Source organism: Papio anubis, chromosome 6 (assembly GCF_008728515.1).
Source record: "Papio anubis isolate 15944 chromosome 6, Panubis1.0, whole genome shotgun sequence".
Taxonomy (NCBI): Eukaryota; Metazoa; Chordata; class Mammalia; order Primates; family Cercopithecidae; genus Papio; species Papio anubis.
In genome coordinates, this window is record NC_044981.1 from 13,010,173 (window position 1) to 13,025,764 (window position 15,592).

General features: G+C 41.2%; 1 protein-coding gene across 22 annotated transcripts in view; it reads left to right on the top strand.

Moving 5' to 3' along the window:
- Window positions 1-15,592, top strand: part of PHACTR1 (phosphatase and actin regulator 1) — a 576,315-nt gene that overhangs the window by 302,955 nt on the left and 257,768 nt on the right. The window lies entirely within an intron of this gene.

Consider the following 15,592-nt stretch of genomic DNA (forward strand, 5'->3'; position numbering starts at 1 on the left):
GGCGCGGACGAGGCAGAAGCCTCTGCAGCTGTGGACGCCCCTGTGTGGCTGTGCATTCGCGCGAGCCTCCAGGCGGTTCCTGAGCAGCTCACCGAACAGGCTCTGCAGGGCCGCTGGAGGTCATGGAAAAGTTTTAGGCAGCAGATTTTACATTGAAAGCCTTAGCTACTGGCCGGCCTGAAGCTCATCTCCATGCCTGACACGCACACCTGCTTGGGCAGGCAGATTTTCCTATCACCTAGGCAGGTTTTGCTGTTCCTTTTGGAAGAAGAAACATTACTTAGGATCCCTCCCGTTCTTAGTCGGCCTCTGAAGTGCAGAGTAATGAAATGACTCTGGCTTGGCTAATGTCTTTTCAAAATTAGAGTCCTGCTAGCGTCATTATCGTTTTCTTTGATTAAACTGCAAGAGAGGCTGTGCAGGACACCACCAGGCATCCAAGAGGAAAACTGGGACGGCAGTGGAGGAAGGCGCACCCACAAAACACATGAACGCCCCTGCTGTTAGGTGTAGGGGGGATATATGTTTCTGAGAGGCACACACTGACTGACATGTGTTGGTTACTATATCACCTGATAACATCGAGACCTATGGAATACAAATGGATTAATCAGATGACCCAAAGCCAGACCTTTCCCATGTAACGCAACAAAGCTTGATATGCAGGCTAAAATGGTTACTAAATGTCAGTTGCTGTCTTGACTGAATTGCTGCCCAAATGGGCTGCTTCCACAACCCTGGGAGTTTACTTAAATTAGCGTCTGTAAATGCTGCTCCGGTAAGGAAAGGTATATGTCCATACTCAAGGATGTGTGCTTACAAATGTCATTATGAGTGCTGTCACTGGTAAATGAGGTATACCCTGTCAATGGATACACGTACGTATTTTAACCTACAGCACATAGTTCTTCTTGAAACGTGCGTCATCTCCACAACCTCACACATTTCAGAATGTCCCAAGGAGCTATGTATGGATGCTCACATATTACCTGATAGGATTATTTACCCTCAAAGGATTCTTAAGTGGGGAATTATGTTATAGTGCCTAATTTTTACCTAATTTCATACTGCTAATCCTGCCAATCTATTGTGTGGTGCACTCATTTAATCACCAAAATGGAATGAGGTCAGGAGCTTAACCCTTCTTCTTGTACTGCCAGAAACCAAAGCAGCACTGCCCACTGTGGAAGTTCCAATAAATTTCACTTTGGGCAAGGACTGCCCTCCCATGATAGTCTGCAGGGAGTGGATGTTCTTTTGGATAAATTCTCTAGAAGTGATTTGCAATTTGAGTCATATTTTCTACATGCCAGGAGCACCAGCTATTTTCAAACATTTGTATGCTCAAGATCATAGTGAGGCAAACAGATTTCCCCAACATCCTGTTTGCTCAGGCTCTATAGAGGAAGGTGCTTCTTAAGGAGAGGCGCACCTGTGTTATGTCCAGTACCGTAAGTGTGCTTGGTTCTTCATTCAGCACTGAGTAGGCCACTTGGTGGCACCCACAGAAAATGCTGGTACAGCTTGAAAGCCCTTCTAGAAATTTTACACAGATGAAATTTTACAAAGGTACCGTTCACTGAGTTTCTTTCACACTTAATTTCTTTGCATGTGAAATCGTTATTTAAAGCATATTTTAATAACTTGCAGTTTAAAGACAATTTATAACTAAAGAATACACTTTAAAGGATAAAATATTTCTGGCTCTTGAGAGGTATATAAAAGGTGAAATTACATTTCAGCAATTATCTTTTTACTCGAGTTTTTTTTTTTTTTCCTGATATCTACTAACTAGTATTAAAGATGTTTTGCTAAGCTTATTTTAAGTAATTCTCTATTGTTAAGAAACCATAGAACACAATTCACCATTAATGGCCAAAGACTGTGTTTCCTTCCATCTTTGCTGTTTTGGTTCAATACTAAAGCCATTTTCAGGTGAGGAAACAAGCTTTTAGGAAAGCCACACAGTAAATACAGGGGAAAACAAAGACTCACACCCTCATCTGTTTCACTTTAAAACCAAGACGCGGCCGGGCGCGGTGGCTCATTCCTGTAATCCCAGCACTTCGGGAGGCTGAGGCCTGTGGATCACTTGAGGTCAGTAGTTTGAGACCAGCATGGCCAACAGGGTGAAACCCTGTCTCTACTAAAAATACAAAAATTAGCCAGGCATGGTGGCACATGCCTGTAATCCCAGCTACTAGGGAGACTGAGGCAGGAGAATTGCTTGAATGCAGGAGGCAGAGGTTGCAGTGAGCCAAGATCGCACCATAAGAAGCGAGACTCTTATCTCAAAAAAAGCAACAATAACCAAGATGCTTTCCACTGTACCATCAAGTTGATTGTTTTTTAATGGCCATTTATCTCTGCCACCTACACTGAATGTGGAACATTAGGTATTGTGGTGTCTGTTTATATCTGTATGCGTGTGTGATATATACATGTGCAGTCTCAACAAGCTAGGTTTATTATAGTAAAGAATTAGAAGGAATTGCAGAATTTTCTGATGCATTTTTTTTCCCCCACCTTACCTACTTGATAGAGAGGCTGACTTTAGTGGGAATAGAGAGGAATTTACAACCAGGTAGATTAGAAGTTACGGACATCGTAAAGCCATAAGAAACATAGCTAAGTCATCACTGAACTTTTATTAGAAGTTAATAGGAGAATATGATTTAATTTACAAATAGTTAAAAATGAAATTTAGAGAAAATCGATTCTAGAAAGTGAAGTATTTATGTATTTAATTTCAAACGCATTTCTATTCTCATTTGAATTCGTTTTGAGTCCATTAATAGTGAGGAATAAGTTTAGGAATTATAATATATGTAATAATTATGTATTAAGATGTAATTTCAATAGAAATAAAATATTTTAACAGTTTTTAAAAATATCTTGAAGCCTCTCAGTCTTATTTTATAATGACACTTAATAAAATGATGGATTTAGAAACAAGACATATTGATTGCAACTGCTACTCAGTGCCTTTTACATGTAATTAATCAGTAGATCACAGTTGTCTTCATTTTACTATATATGGTTCCTATTTTTTAAACATTTATATAGAAATTTACTAATCCGTGGACATGCTAGATGTTTTCCCAAGTTTTGTTTTAGGGATTAGAAATATTTAGCGTATTTTCTAATGGATTCCAATGTGAACTTTAGGAATAACAATTTGTCATACTATTTCTCTGCTGTACTGACTGTAGAGTTCATCCATCAAGACAGCCTTTTAGGAGAGAATGCCCTGGGAGTTTCTGTGGGTCACCTGCCTCATTTTGCAGGTGACAAAATGAAGATGCATAAGGATTAAGTGAGCAGTCTACCAGGGTCAAACCACCATTCTGTATCAGGGCTGCTAACAGAACCTGTCCTTGAAGAGGGAAGCAGTTTTCAACTGGGGTTCACAGCTGGATCCTGGAAATGTACTGCCTGTTTTCAGTGTCTCCTCTGCTTGCTGGTTGGGTGGTTTGGGGATATTACTATTTTAGTTGTGAGGATTAAATGAGATATTTGGTACAAAGCATTTAGCATGGTGCCTTGCAAGAGAAAGTGCTTGAGAAACATTAGCTGCAATTGCTAGTGTTTGTACTGTTACCCCCCAAGTCCAGTTTTGCCTTGGGCATTTCCCCCTGCTATACTGTGCTGCTTTGCCTCTTCTGTAATTAAACTTCCTTGGATTGAGTCCAAGATGAGAGCACCCAATTCTTCTCTATATTTAAACATATTTTTCTAACAAGACAAATAAGGTAAGGGTCAGATTGAGGACACAGTGGTAGGTTCCACCCTGGGCAGGAGAAGGAAGGTCAGAAAAAGCCTCTCACAGTTTCAGAAGCAGTTCAGATTGCATCCACTTCCAAAGGAATTCAGATTGCAAGTACCAAAGATGGCACAGGGTTTTTAAGCAGAGACGATGTGATCAACTCATCTGTTTGTTTGTTTGTATATTTATTTATTTGAGATAGGGTCTCACTCTGTTGTCCAGGCTAGAGTGCGGAGGCAAAGTCATGGTTCAGGCTATACTTCCACCTGGTAGCTGGGACTACAGGCATGCACTACCACATTGACTAATTTTTGTGTGTATGTGTGTATATATATATACATTTTCTTTTTGTAGAGACAGGATTTCCCCCACGTTGCCCAGGCTGATCTTGAACTCCTAGGCTCAAGCAGTCCACCAGCCTCAGCCTCCCAAAGTGCTGGGATTACAAGCATGAGCCACAGTGCCTGGCTCAAAATGCCCTTTTAAAAAAAGTTTATCATGAAAAATTGTACACATATGCGAAAGTAGGCGCAATAGGATAATTAATTCCCATAGGCATATCACTCAGATTCCCCCACTCTTGTATTACATTAAAGCAAATATAAGTGAGTTTTTACAATGTTGTTGCTGTTAGTGCCTAGGCAAGGACTAGGCAAGACAAGGACCCAGCTCCATGCTGCTTATAGCTCAACAAAAGATGTTTCAAGACCTTGAGCAGCCAAAAGACCAAGATTCTGCAATATCTGTTTCAGGCTCAGAATGTGTCCAATAATACACTTTCAATCACCAGCAATTCAAAATCAGCTTGTCTTATTTTTAGCATAACTTTGAGCTCGTATATAATTTTACTAATAATTTCCCCTTCTGTTCTAATATTGCTCTGACACTTTACAGACATCTGTAAATAGTCACTTAGTTTAGGAGAGGACATATTTAAACAATTTGTGAAATCTATAGCTTAAAATATCCTTATTTGTCTAAAGGAGATAAAAACAATCACATTGAAAAGGGTAATAGATAAAATATATCCGTAAAACTTTAATGGGGGTAGGTGGAAAGGATCATTACTTGTTTCCTAGCCCTAAACTTCTATTTCTTTGGTTCACTAACTTACATATGAATGGTGAGAACTTTTTGGACTTGACTAGGCTTTGGGGCCTGCTAGAAGTATCTAAAAGCCTGAAGGGTGGTGGTCCATTGAGCCAGTTAGGAGCCACCATTGATGATGTTCAATGAGGTACTGCTGGTGCACAGGCTACCTGTGCCAGGGGGACAGCTGAGCTAAAAGCCAAGAGATAAAGGTGAGTTTGTTGAAGGCCAAGTAGCCAGAGAGAGGGGCAGAGGTGACCTTACTTCACCCCACAGGTTGCAAGGGAGAAAAGGTAAGTCCAAAGAGGCAAAAGTTGGAATAGAACCAGGAACTAAACAAGAATCTAGTTGTTGGTTTGGAAAAGAAGAAATGAATTATAGAGATTTTCAGCCCAGGGAAAAAAAATCAGCCAGAAGGTTAGCAGTAGACCATTCAAGAGAAATCATATGATGATTGTTTTTAGTGTTGTATTGTTTTTATACCCAAGGCCAGAGGAAGGATAGAACATGGTCATTTGTTTATTCGTGTATCAAACATTGATGCCTACGGTGAAGTTACGTGTGAGCAGAGAGGTAGAAGATGAGTTCCTGCCCTGAGAGAAACAGTCCATTGAGGGACGTTGCTGTGACAGGTAGACTCAGGATGTCATGGACACACAGTGGGGGACACCCATCTCCTCCCTTGGGGAGGCCAGCAGGTCATGTAGGAGGAGATGGTACTTGGGCTGAATTGAGTGGGATGAATAGGGTTGGGCTGGCAGATACCTGAAGGAAAGAATCACTGGAAGCGGGACAAAGAGCAAGGGTAGGAAAGGTCAAAGGCCAGGGGAGGGCATTGAATGCTGCTCTTCCAGCAAGGGTCTGTCCTATCTTCTCATGACTGCTATGTTTCTAGTGCTGAGAACAGTGCACAGGTATTATCCACTTAAGATATGTTCAATACATGAATGTACATGTTCTTTTATTATGGATCTAGTCAATGAATATGTGTCCCTTTATTACAGCGGCTGTAAGGACAGTGGTGTGATGTGGCTGGGGGATGGTGACAAGGGCGCCTGGGGAGATGGACAGAAACCACATACCAAGGGCCTGGGATACCACGCTAAGGAGCTGGGACTTGCTCCATGACGAGTTGTAGTATTCCCTGGAGGATTCTTTAAAAAGCATTTTTATTGAGATATAACTCACACACCAGAGAGTTCACTAATTTAAGGTATGTAATTTAATAGCATTTAAGTCATAGAATTGTCATCCATCACCACAATCAATTTTCGAACGTTTTCATTACACCTAAAAAGCAACTCTGTTCCCCTTAACATATCCATTCATTATTCCATTTCCTACACCCTGTTCCCAAATCCCAGGCAGCCACTCATCTATAGGTTTCCCTATTCTGGACATTTCACATAAATGGAACCATGCAATATATGGTACCTTATATTTGGTAGCCATGCAATATATGGCTTCTTTCACTTAGCACAGTGTTTTCAAAATGTATTCATGCTGTAGTATGTATCAGAATTTCATTGCTTTTTATGGCTGAATAGTATTTCATTGTGTGACTATCTATTCACCCATTCATCTGCTGATAGACATTTGGGTTGTTTCCACTCTTTGGCTCTGCTGAATATGCCACTATAAACATTCATGTGCAAGCTTTAGCACGGACACAGGTTTTCATCTCTCTTATGTATGTACCTAGGAGTAGAATTGCTAGATCACATTGTAACTCCATGTTTAACCATTTGAGGGTCTGCCAGACCCTTTCCAAACCGGCTGCACCATTTTACATCCCCCCCAGCAATGAATAGTATATAAAAGTTCAGTTTCTCTACAATTTTCCTGACACTTGTTATTATCTGTTATGGGTGATAGTCACCCTGCAGGACTTTTAAGAAAGCAAGTTAGAAGGTTCTAACTGAGTTGGTGGTCAAGAAAAAGAGTTAATTCAGTCCATTTAAGAAAACTAGTGATTTTAGGCACCTTACATAAATGTATTTACATTACACTTTATAGCTTGTGTCTTACTTCCTTGAGGTCATCAGAACAACCTTTTATGGTTGGAATTATTCTTGTGACCATTTAAGAGAAGAGGGTCAGAGACTCAGAGTAGCTCTTGGCTTCCTAATGTCACCTGCCCATGCTGTTGCAGCTGAGCTGTCTCTCCAGCTCTGGTTCCCACCTTCGGGTCATCAAGCCACTTTCAGCTGCCTGGAGACTCACACTTTACTGAACCTCTAAGAAGGGACTGTTTATTTTGGCCCATGAAGTTTAACTTCTTAAGGCAATTAATTAAATGGGATTGTGATCATTCAGAGAAATTTGGGCAAAGAAGAATACCCAAAGCAAACCGTCAATTCATTGAAAAGTTGAAGTGGAAATTATCTGATGAAGAGGGTGTTTGGTTAGAATTAGGAGGCCGAGGGGACCTCCAATGCCTCTACCTGCCTTTGAGTTTCTTCCACCTGTAAAATGAATTTACTTCCATTCCACAGGAGGTGCCTAAAACCTACCTGGATCAGGAGTTGGTAAACTATGGCCCATGGGCCCTCTGCCTGTGTTTGTAGGTTGAGAATGTTGTTTGCGATTTTAAATGGCTGGAGAAAAATCAAAAGAAGAAAAATACTTCATGACACAAGATACTTAGAGGAAATTCAGATTTTAGTGTCTGTAAATACAGTCTTATTGGGAAACAACCATGCACAATTGTTTGCACACTGTCTATGGCACCTTTCAAGTTACAACTGGATTTAAATTGTTGCCACAGAGACTCGCAAAGCTTAAGATATTTATTCTCTGGCCTTAAAAAAATAAACAAACTTTGCCAACCCCTGGTGACATCAAAGTTGCTGTAATAGAAAGTATCTCTCCTGACTGGGTGCGGTGGCTCACACCTGTAATCCAGCACCTTGGGAGGCCGAGGTGGGTGGATCGCTTGAGCCCAGGAGTTTGAGACCAGCCTGGGCAACATAGCGAAACCCCGTCTCTACAAAAAATTCTAAAATTAGCCAGGCGTGGTGATGCATGCTTGTAATCCCAGCTACTTGGGTGACTGAGGTGGGAAGATCACCTGAGCCCAAGAGGCAAAAGTTGCAGTGAGCTGAGATCACACCACTGCACTCCAGGCTGGACCATAGAGGGAGATCCTGTCTCAAAATAATAATAATAATAAATAAAGTACCACTCCTGACCATTTTAGCATCATAGTCTGATTTTAGAATTGAAAAGGATCCTGTAGATTATCCAGTGTCCAATTACATATCTGTGTCGTTCACCTGAATTGCAGCTTTGGTCTTTTCAAAAGTTATTTAATGTTGTGGTGTACTCAAAGGGACAGGTTTAAAATGAAAATCAGCCTACAAAGAAATAACTGATCTGAATTCAGTTTGCGGAGTATCTTTAGTGTTCCCACTCCCACCCTGACCTTTATGTGGGCTTCAGGCTGGCACATGTTACAAAGAGGGATGGCTTTTCTAATCCTCACCTAAGAGTTAACCATCTTGACTCTGTTATTGTTTCGATGTGAACTTTAGAACAATTGCCTTTGCTATTTTGGCACTGGAGATTTGCCTCCACAGTAATTATTTTGCAACCCACAAAAGTAATTATAAAATCAAATAATTATCTTCTAAACAAGCTGTAACCTCAGCAGAGGCTCTTGGGGGGGAAAGTTCCCATTCTTTCATTCTCATTTTTTGGGCTGTAACATTCTGCTTCCCTTGTCCCCTTACCTCAGTTCTGAGGTTATTTCAAGTACAGTGGCAATCTGTAGTGAAGAGCCATCTTCTTTTGATGCAATCTCCTCGATACAGTAGCACCGCTCCATGTCTATGAGTGGAAAGAGTGAGGAACAAGTTACAGAAGAGGAAAACAAAAGTGAATGGAATTCTTCTGGCAATGGGAAGTAAAAGAAAAAAATGGGGTCAGGCACGGTGGCTCATGCCTGTAATCCCAGCACTTTGGGAGGCCAAGGCGGGCAGATTACTTGAGACCAGGAGTTCAAGACCAGCCTCGCCAAGTTAGCAAAACCCTGTCTCTACTAAAAATACAAAAGTTAGCTGGGCATGGTGGCACTTGCCTATAATTCCAGCTACTTGGGAGGCAGCAGCTGGAGAATTGCTTGAACCCCGGAGGCAGAGTTTGGAGTGAGCTGAGATCGAGCCACTGCACTCCAGCCTGGGTGACAGAGCGAGACTCTGTCTCAAAGTAAAAAATGGGAATAACAGCCTACCAGACTCGATTGCATATTACTTTGAATTATTGAGAGATGCATTATAGGGAGATGTTGCTGATTCTGAAGGTGTTCTCAGTAAGAGTTGGCACCAATATGTCCTGGCACAACTTGAAGGCTGAAATCTGCTGCACAGTTAGGGACCATCCCTCTCTGACAGGCTGGGCATCTACCAGAATTAGGTTCTTTCTTGAAAGACTTGAAGTCTGTTTATGGGCAAGTGTTTGTCTGACATAGCCAGTGGAAACTATAGATTGTGTTTATTTATATGTTTGGAAATTGTCACCGGTCTGATGGACTGACCTAATCCACATGATGAGAGGATGTGTAGAGAAGCAGATCTTGGCCACAGGAACATTGCTGATCTACTACATTTTCAAGAATCACCTCTGCAAATTTCAGTGACTCACTGATTTATGCATCCCTTTACCATCCCCCTGAAAAGTCAAACAGGCCACCAGACAGGAGCTCATCATTCTCAAAATGAACATACTGTGAACTTTTTTGCCTGCCCAAAGCCTTAATGTGCTCATATCCAGAACAAATAGTATGTGGCTGTTTTCTACTAGTCATGATATGAATTATTCATGCACTATTAAGCAGCCTGTGGTCGGAACACCACTATCCAAAGTAAAACTGAATACAAAAGAAGAGGCTTTAATATCTGCAGCTGAAAATGCCCTTTGCCATGCTAGTAGAAACGATGGGCTACTGGACCCCTCCCATCCTTGTTGCAGGTCTTTGAGGTTGAATCTGTGAATATCGGTGCAGATTCCTGTGGTAAGACACTGGAAATGGCTTGGAATACCTGAAAAGTGTAGTAGTCGTTGGGCTGCATATCTAGATTAATTTTTTTCATTTTTCTAGAAGGCAAAAGAAGGAGAACCTATACAAAAAGGGGCATCAGGCCAGGCCCAAGCTGGTAAATCGCTTGAGCCCAGGAGTTCAAGACCAGCCTGGGCAACATAGTGAAACCCCATTGCTACAAAAATACAAAATTTAGCCGGGCATGGTGCTGCATGCCTACAGTCCCAGCTACTTGGGAGGCTGAGGTAGGAGGATTGCTTGAGCTGGGGAGGTTGAGGCTGTAGTGAGCCAAGATTGTGCCACTACATTCTAGCCTGGGTGACAGAGCAACACTCCATCTCAAAAACAAAACAAAAAGCAAAAAAGAGTATCTACAGAAAAATAAAAAGTAAAGAAACATATAATAGGAGAGTTGTTCTTTGGAAAGAGAAAACTTAACAAGCATCTTGAAAGACCTCCATATATAAACCAGATAAAAGGGAGATTGCTCTGGTTTAGGTCAGATTGGCGGGCCTGCCCTCACATGGTGCCGTAGAGTCCTGGAATTTTTCAGAACTATAGTTTAAAAGTTGTTCCATGCTGTCCTCCATTTAGATGAGATATACTGTATTGTAGGGTGACACTTGTATCTCTAGAATATAAGCATCACCTCATAACAGTGGACATTATGTCCAAAATTTAATTCTAGGAAGATGACATCTAATAGAATAACCTGTGATGTAAGTCACAGGTGTGTGTGTGTGTCTGTTTGTGTATGGGTGTGTGTGGTATGTATGGTATGTCCTAGGGCAGAGTTAGTTTTGGAAACATGTATGTATTGGCTAAAGGATTAATTACATCATATAGAAATCGGTAGGAATGTGACATTTTTAGGTTCAAATTATTTCCAGAGGAATGTTTAATCTCATGCCAACATGAATAATCACCTCTTTAAAAAAAGCAACTGCTTGGAATGAAGTTGGAGCAGTTGTATAGTCCCTGTGCTCTCCTCTTAACATTGTTGATGGTTCCAAAACGCACCACTGGTTTCATAAACAAGAGCTGAGGATCAGACAGGAATGACATTTAGCTTTTAAGCCACAATTATGACAGATGGGTCAGTGTACATTGCTAACTCCAAATACATAATTAGCCATAATAAAATGGTACAAATTTACTTTGAAAATATCATAGCCTAAATCACAGTCAGATTTAACTGGGAGAATTTCCACCATGATTTTAGAAAGCAAGTATGGCTTGTTTTTATTGCAGAAACCTAAGAGTGCAATTCCTGGCAGTGTTTACCAGAGAGAAGGAATTAGCAGCCTCCAGGGAGGGTTAGGAAAACAGAGCACCCCTGGGAATCAGGCTCTTAAGTTTCAGTTCCAGTAGCCTCCGAACCAACTGGGCTCAGGTCATTCAGTCTCCCTGAATTTTAAAATTCTGTGATATTTAAAAATTCTCTGTTTTTCTTCTTGCAAACGGGGCCCAGGTATAGGAGGGTCAAGCTTTTTTTTCCCAGAGGGTCTTGAAGCTACGTAGGAGGTATCTGGAGACTTTTCAAAAACAAAAAACGCAGGGGGTCTGGTGCTTTTATATCCATGGTGCTGGCTTGTACAGAGGGAGGAAGGAGATGGATTTCTCTTTTCTTCTCCTCTCAGTTCATGGTGGTGGTGGGGAGGAGAATGGACGGCCAAACAGGCACGTATGTGTGATTCACAGGGCGGGAGGATGATAGCCCTTTCATCTCAAGGTGAAAGCGCAGAGGGAGCCCCAGAGCTAGAGGAACAGATGGCAGCGTTGTTGCTGCTACATTGCTTCTGGCTGTGCATGTCCTCATCCCGTGCCCAGCCAAGCCTCTTCAGACTGTGCAGGTCACAGAGTAATGGCCAGCTCTAAAGATCAATGTCCTGAAGGCTGCTCTAGACACCAGAGTACCTTGCTGATGGCCAGTCCCCTGCCAAAAAAAAAAAAGTCTGCACAGTCTTAAGCAAGGGTGGTTGGGCTGAGGTCTTCTAGGAAGTGCAGATCCTCTTCAGAATTCAGTCCTCTGCAATACAGCTAAATCCATAGATATCACAGAATTTAAAAAATGAACAACTGGTTCTGTGACTTAGGGATATAAGGGATTAGAGAGGATTAGGGACTGGTTGGGAAGTGGATGGGGAGAAACAGGGTACTGAGTACCTGCTCCTTTGGTCTCTTGCAAATGCTCTCTTACTTTGCTTGCTTACAGATATTCAGAGTCACTATTTGTCGGGGCTTTTTCTTTCTTTGTCCTGCAAAAGTTTGAATTAGCCTCATTGCTTGTGAGAAAATAATAATTTTCTGCCTAGTGTTTAAATATATTGAGGTCAGTACTGTTGTATCCAGTCCAAGGTGAGAAGGCAGAAAAGACAAGTTCCTTCATTTGTCTTTTATGCCAACGGGAAGTGTGGTCTGGCTAGTCCTCAGGTCCATGTTATTGCAACAGAAACCAGCAGAAGTAGTGCTCTTCCTACTAACACTTCTGAAGTTATGTTGTCCTTCTTTGCTATTTAGTGTCTCAGAGCAGCTCTGATTACACTGTGAGAAACTGTAATTCAAGTTCTATGGTTCAATGTTGAGGTTTTTGTCAACTTCAATGAGATGTTTTCCAAAATGTGTTCCACCGAATACTTGCTGCCCAGGATGGTAACAATAATATGTGGAATTTTTTTTTTTTTTTTTTTTTTTTTTTTGAGACAGAGTCTCACTCTGTCACTCAGGCTGGAGTGCAGTGGCACAATCTAGGCTGACTGCAACCTCCGCCTCCTGGGTTCAAACGATTCTCCTTCCTCAGTCTCCCAAGCAGCTGGGAATACAGGCGCCTGCCACCACGCCCAGCTAATTTTTTGTATTTTTAGTAGAGACGGGGTTTCACCATGATGGCCAGGCTGGTCTTGAACTCCTGACTTCAGGTGATCCACCCGTCTCGGCCTCCCAAAGTGCTGGGATTACAGGTGTGAGCCAGTGCGCCCGGCCTGATATATGGAAAATTTCAAGATCACACTAGGGTGGAAAACTGAGCGGAACAAAGTTAAGCAAATGTTTTTATCTCAGAGCCCCTGGTGTGAAAATGTGTATTGTAAATCTCTAAGAAGAGGGTATAGATGCTTCTTTACCCAAATGTATTTTATCACACATATGTTTTGTTTGTTTGTTTGTTTGTTTGTTTGCGGAGTGGCTCAGGTGACTAACGTCCTAGAGGAAAATTAATGTGCTGCATTAGAATCTTCCAATAGAAAGTACTGTATTGATTGACTATGTTCCCACTTGTGAGAGATAAAGAAACACACACAACACTGAGATTCCTTTGTGATTTGTTCTTTTCTACCAGAAGCTATTAGCTTGAAACTATAGCCTAGTAATTGAGAAGAAATGTTTCCACTGTGGCTGAACGTATGTATTCAGTGATTTTTAGGTAACAGAGATATAAATGCAAATTAAAATATTGTATCAATCATACTTTTGCTTCAGTCAATCCAGGAATCAGGAGCTTCCTCTTTTCCATAGCAGGCAGTATGACAGAATGATAGGACAGGGTTGATGCTTCTAGAGACCTTGTGATTGCAACGCGTGGAATATTTTGGATCAGGGTTTTTCAGGCTGAGGACTGTTGACATTTTATGCTGGATAATTCTTTACTATTGGGGAGTGTCAGGTGCATCCTATACATTGTAGGATGTTTAGCAGCATCCCTGGACTGTATCCACTAGAGGCTAGTAGCACCCACCTCCCATTTGTGGCAACCATTAAGTATCTGTAGACATTGCCAAATGTCACCTTGGAGACAAGATTGCTCCTGAGTTGAGAGCCACTGATTAAGGGGCAAGGTGGGTACTGCTGACCACGAGTGAGTTCCCCAAAGCAAGAGATCAGTGTGGACTAGTGTCTAGGAGGAGGCTTTGTGTGAAAAGGCTGGTTTGGATTAGTAGAGTGAGGAAGGGAGAAATGCTAAGTGGGGAGAATAACATGAACACCGGCAGAGGGAAGGAAGGAAGAGTTACTGTACTGGCTTTTTGGATATTAGCAGTAATAACATTGCTTATTCACTTATTATGTGCCAATTATGAGAATTAATCTAATCTTCCCAAGATAGATACTATTTATCTCAATTTAGTGGAAAAGGAAAATGAGGCTCAGTGGAACTAAACAGTACGCCTGTGTCTCACTGGTAGTAAGTGTTGGCATTAGAGTTTGAAACCAGGTTTCTTTTAGTTACAAGATTGTATTAAAATGATATGAATTTGAAAGAACATCAGGTAAGATTAAAGAATGTTAAATTATAGACAGAAGTGTCTGGACTTCAGGGGATGCGCTGCATAAAGTAATGGCAGAGTCATCAGCAGAGGAATGGCTTGGTGAAAAGGGCATGTTGGATTCATCTCGCAGCATCAGCCGTGCAGAAGGGATGGGGGATTGATTGAAAGTGGGCTGAGATGATGTGGAGCTGAGCAAGCTGCAGTACAGTGTGGAGGAGTGGGGCTTGGCCATGACTAGTGACGGCAGAATTTAATGGGCTTCACTCATATAGTATCACCATCATTCAGCAGGCAAAATACAAAGAAAAGGTAATTACTAGCTCTCAAGATGACTACAAAAATAGATGGAGGAGCATACTGAGATGAAATGAAGCTACGTAGCTAGGAGTACAGTGTTGAGTTGACATTACGTATTATTGAAGAGTTTCAACAGGTGTTGGCAAACTTTTTCCGTAAAGGGCCAGATAGTAAATATTTTAGGCTTTCACCGTATGGTCTCTGTTGGAACAACTCTACTCGGCTATTCTAGTGCAAATGCAGTGAGAAGCAGTGCATATGTAAATAAGAATGGCTGTGTTCCAATAAAACTTTATTTATAAGGAGAGGCAGCAGGCCAGATTTGAACTGAATGTGGGATTTGTGCACCCCTGGAGGACTCTCAAGTATGACAGACAGAACAAGGCACAGACCCCAGATGTGCCACTTGCTAGTTGTGTGACCTTCTCAGACTAAGCCTCAGTTTCTGCATCTGTAAAATGGTGAATCTGATAGCATCCACATTTAGAGTTGATGGTAGGATTAAGTGAGATAATGTGAAGTGCTTGGCACTGACCCTAGCATATAGTAAGTGCTGAAAAAATGGTGGCTTTTATTGTTATTGTGGTTACAAGTATTATTTTTATACTCCTGACCTTTTTCCTTCTTGTTTTTCATTGTATTAAATGAATTCACACTGAATTCATGCTTGTGAGTGCAACAGACGTTTTATTTGCACTTGTTATCTCTAGATTTCTTGAGTTTAAAGAATAATAAGGAAAATATCTGTAGTTCCTACCAGTGAGGATTGTTGTAAGTATAAAATTCATGTGAAGAAACTTACACAGTTTCCTGTCACTTCGCACACAATATATTACAGCTAATGGGGAGAAGAGAATATGTTGAAAAATAAAGTATTAAAATGCAGAACATAAAAAAATTAATTACTTAGAAATCTTGTGGAATTTCAATTAAATAAATGTGATGGGGGAGATTTTAGCATTCAGTGTACATAAACAGCTTAGTTTTTCATGTTTGGAATCAATTAATTGCTTGGCTTTGTTAATTAGGGATTCCCTGAAGTAGAATCCATTGCTCATAAACTAGGAATGTTAAAGCCAGTCAAGGCATTTGCTTTTCAAAATGATCTGTTTGTATTGTAGCTGAAACAAGATAAATCAC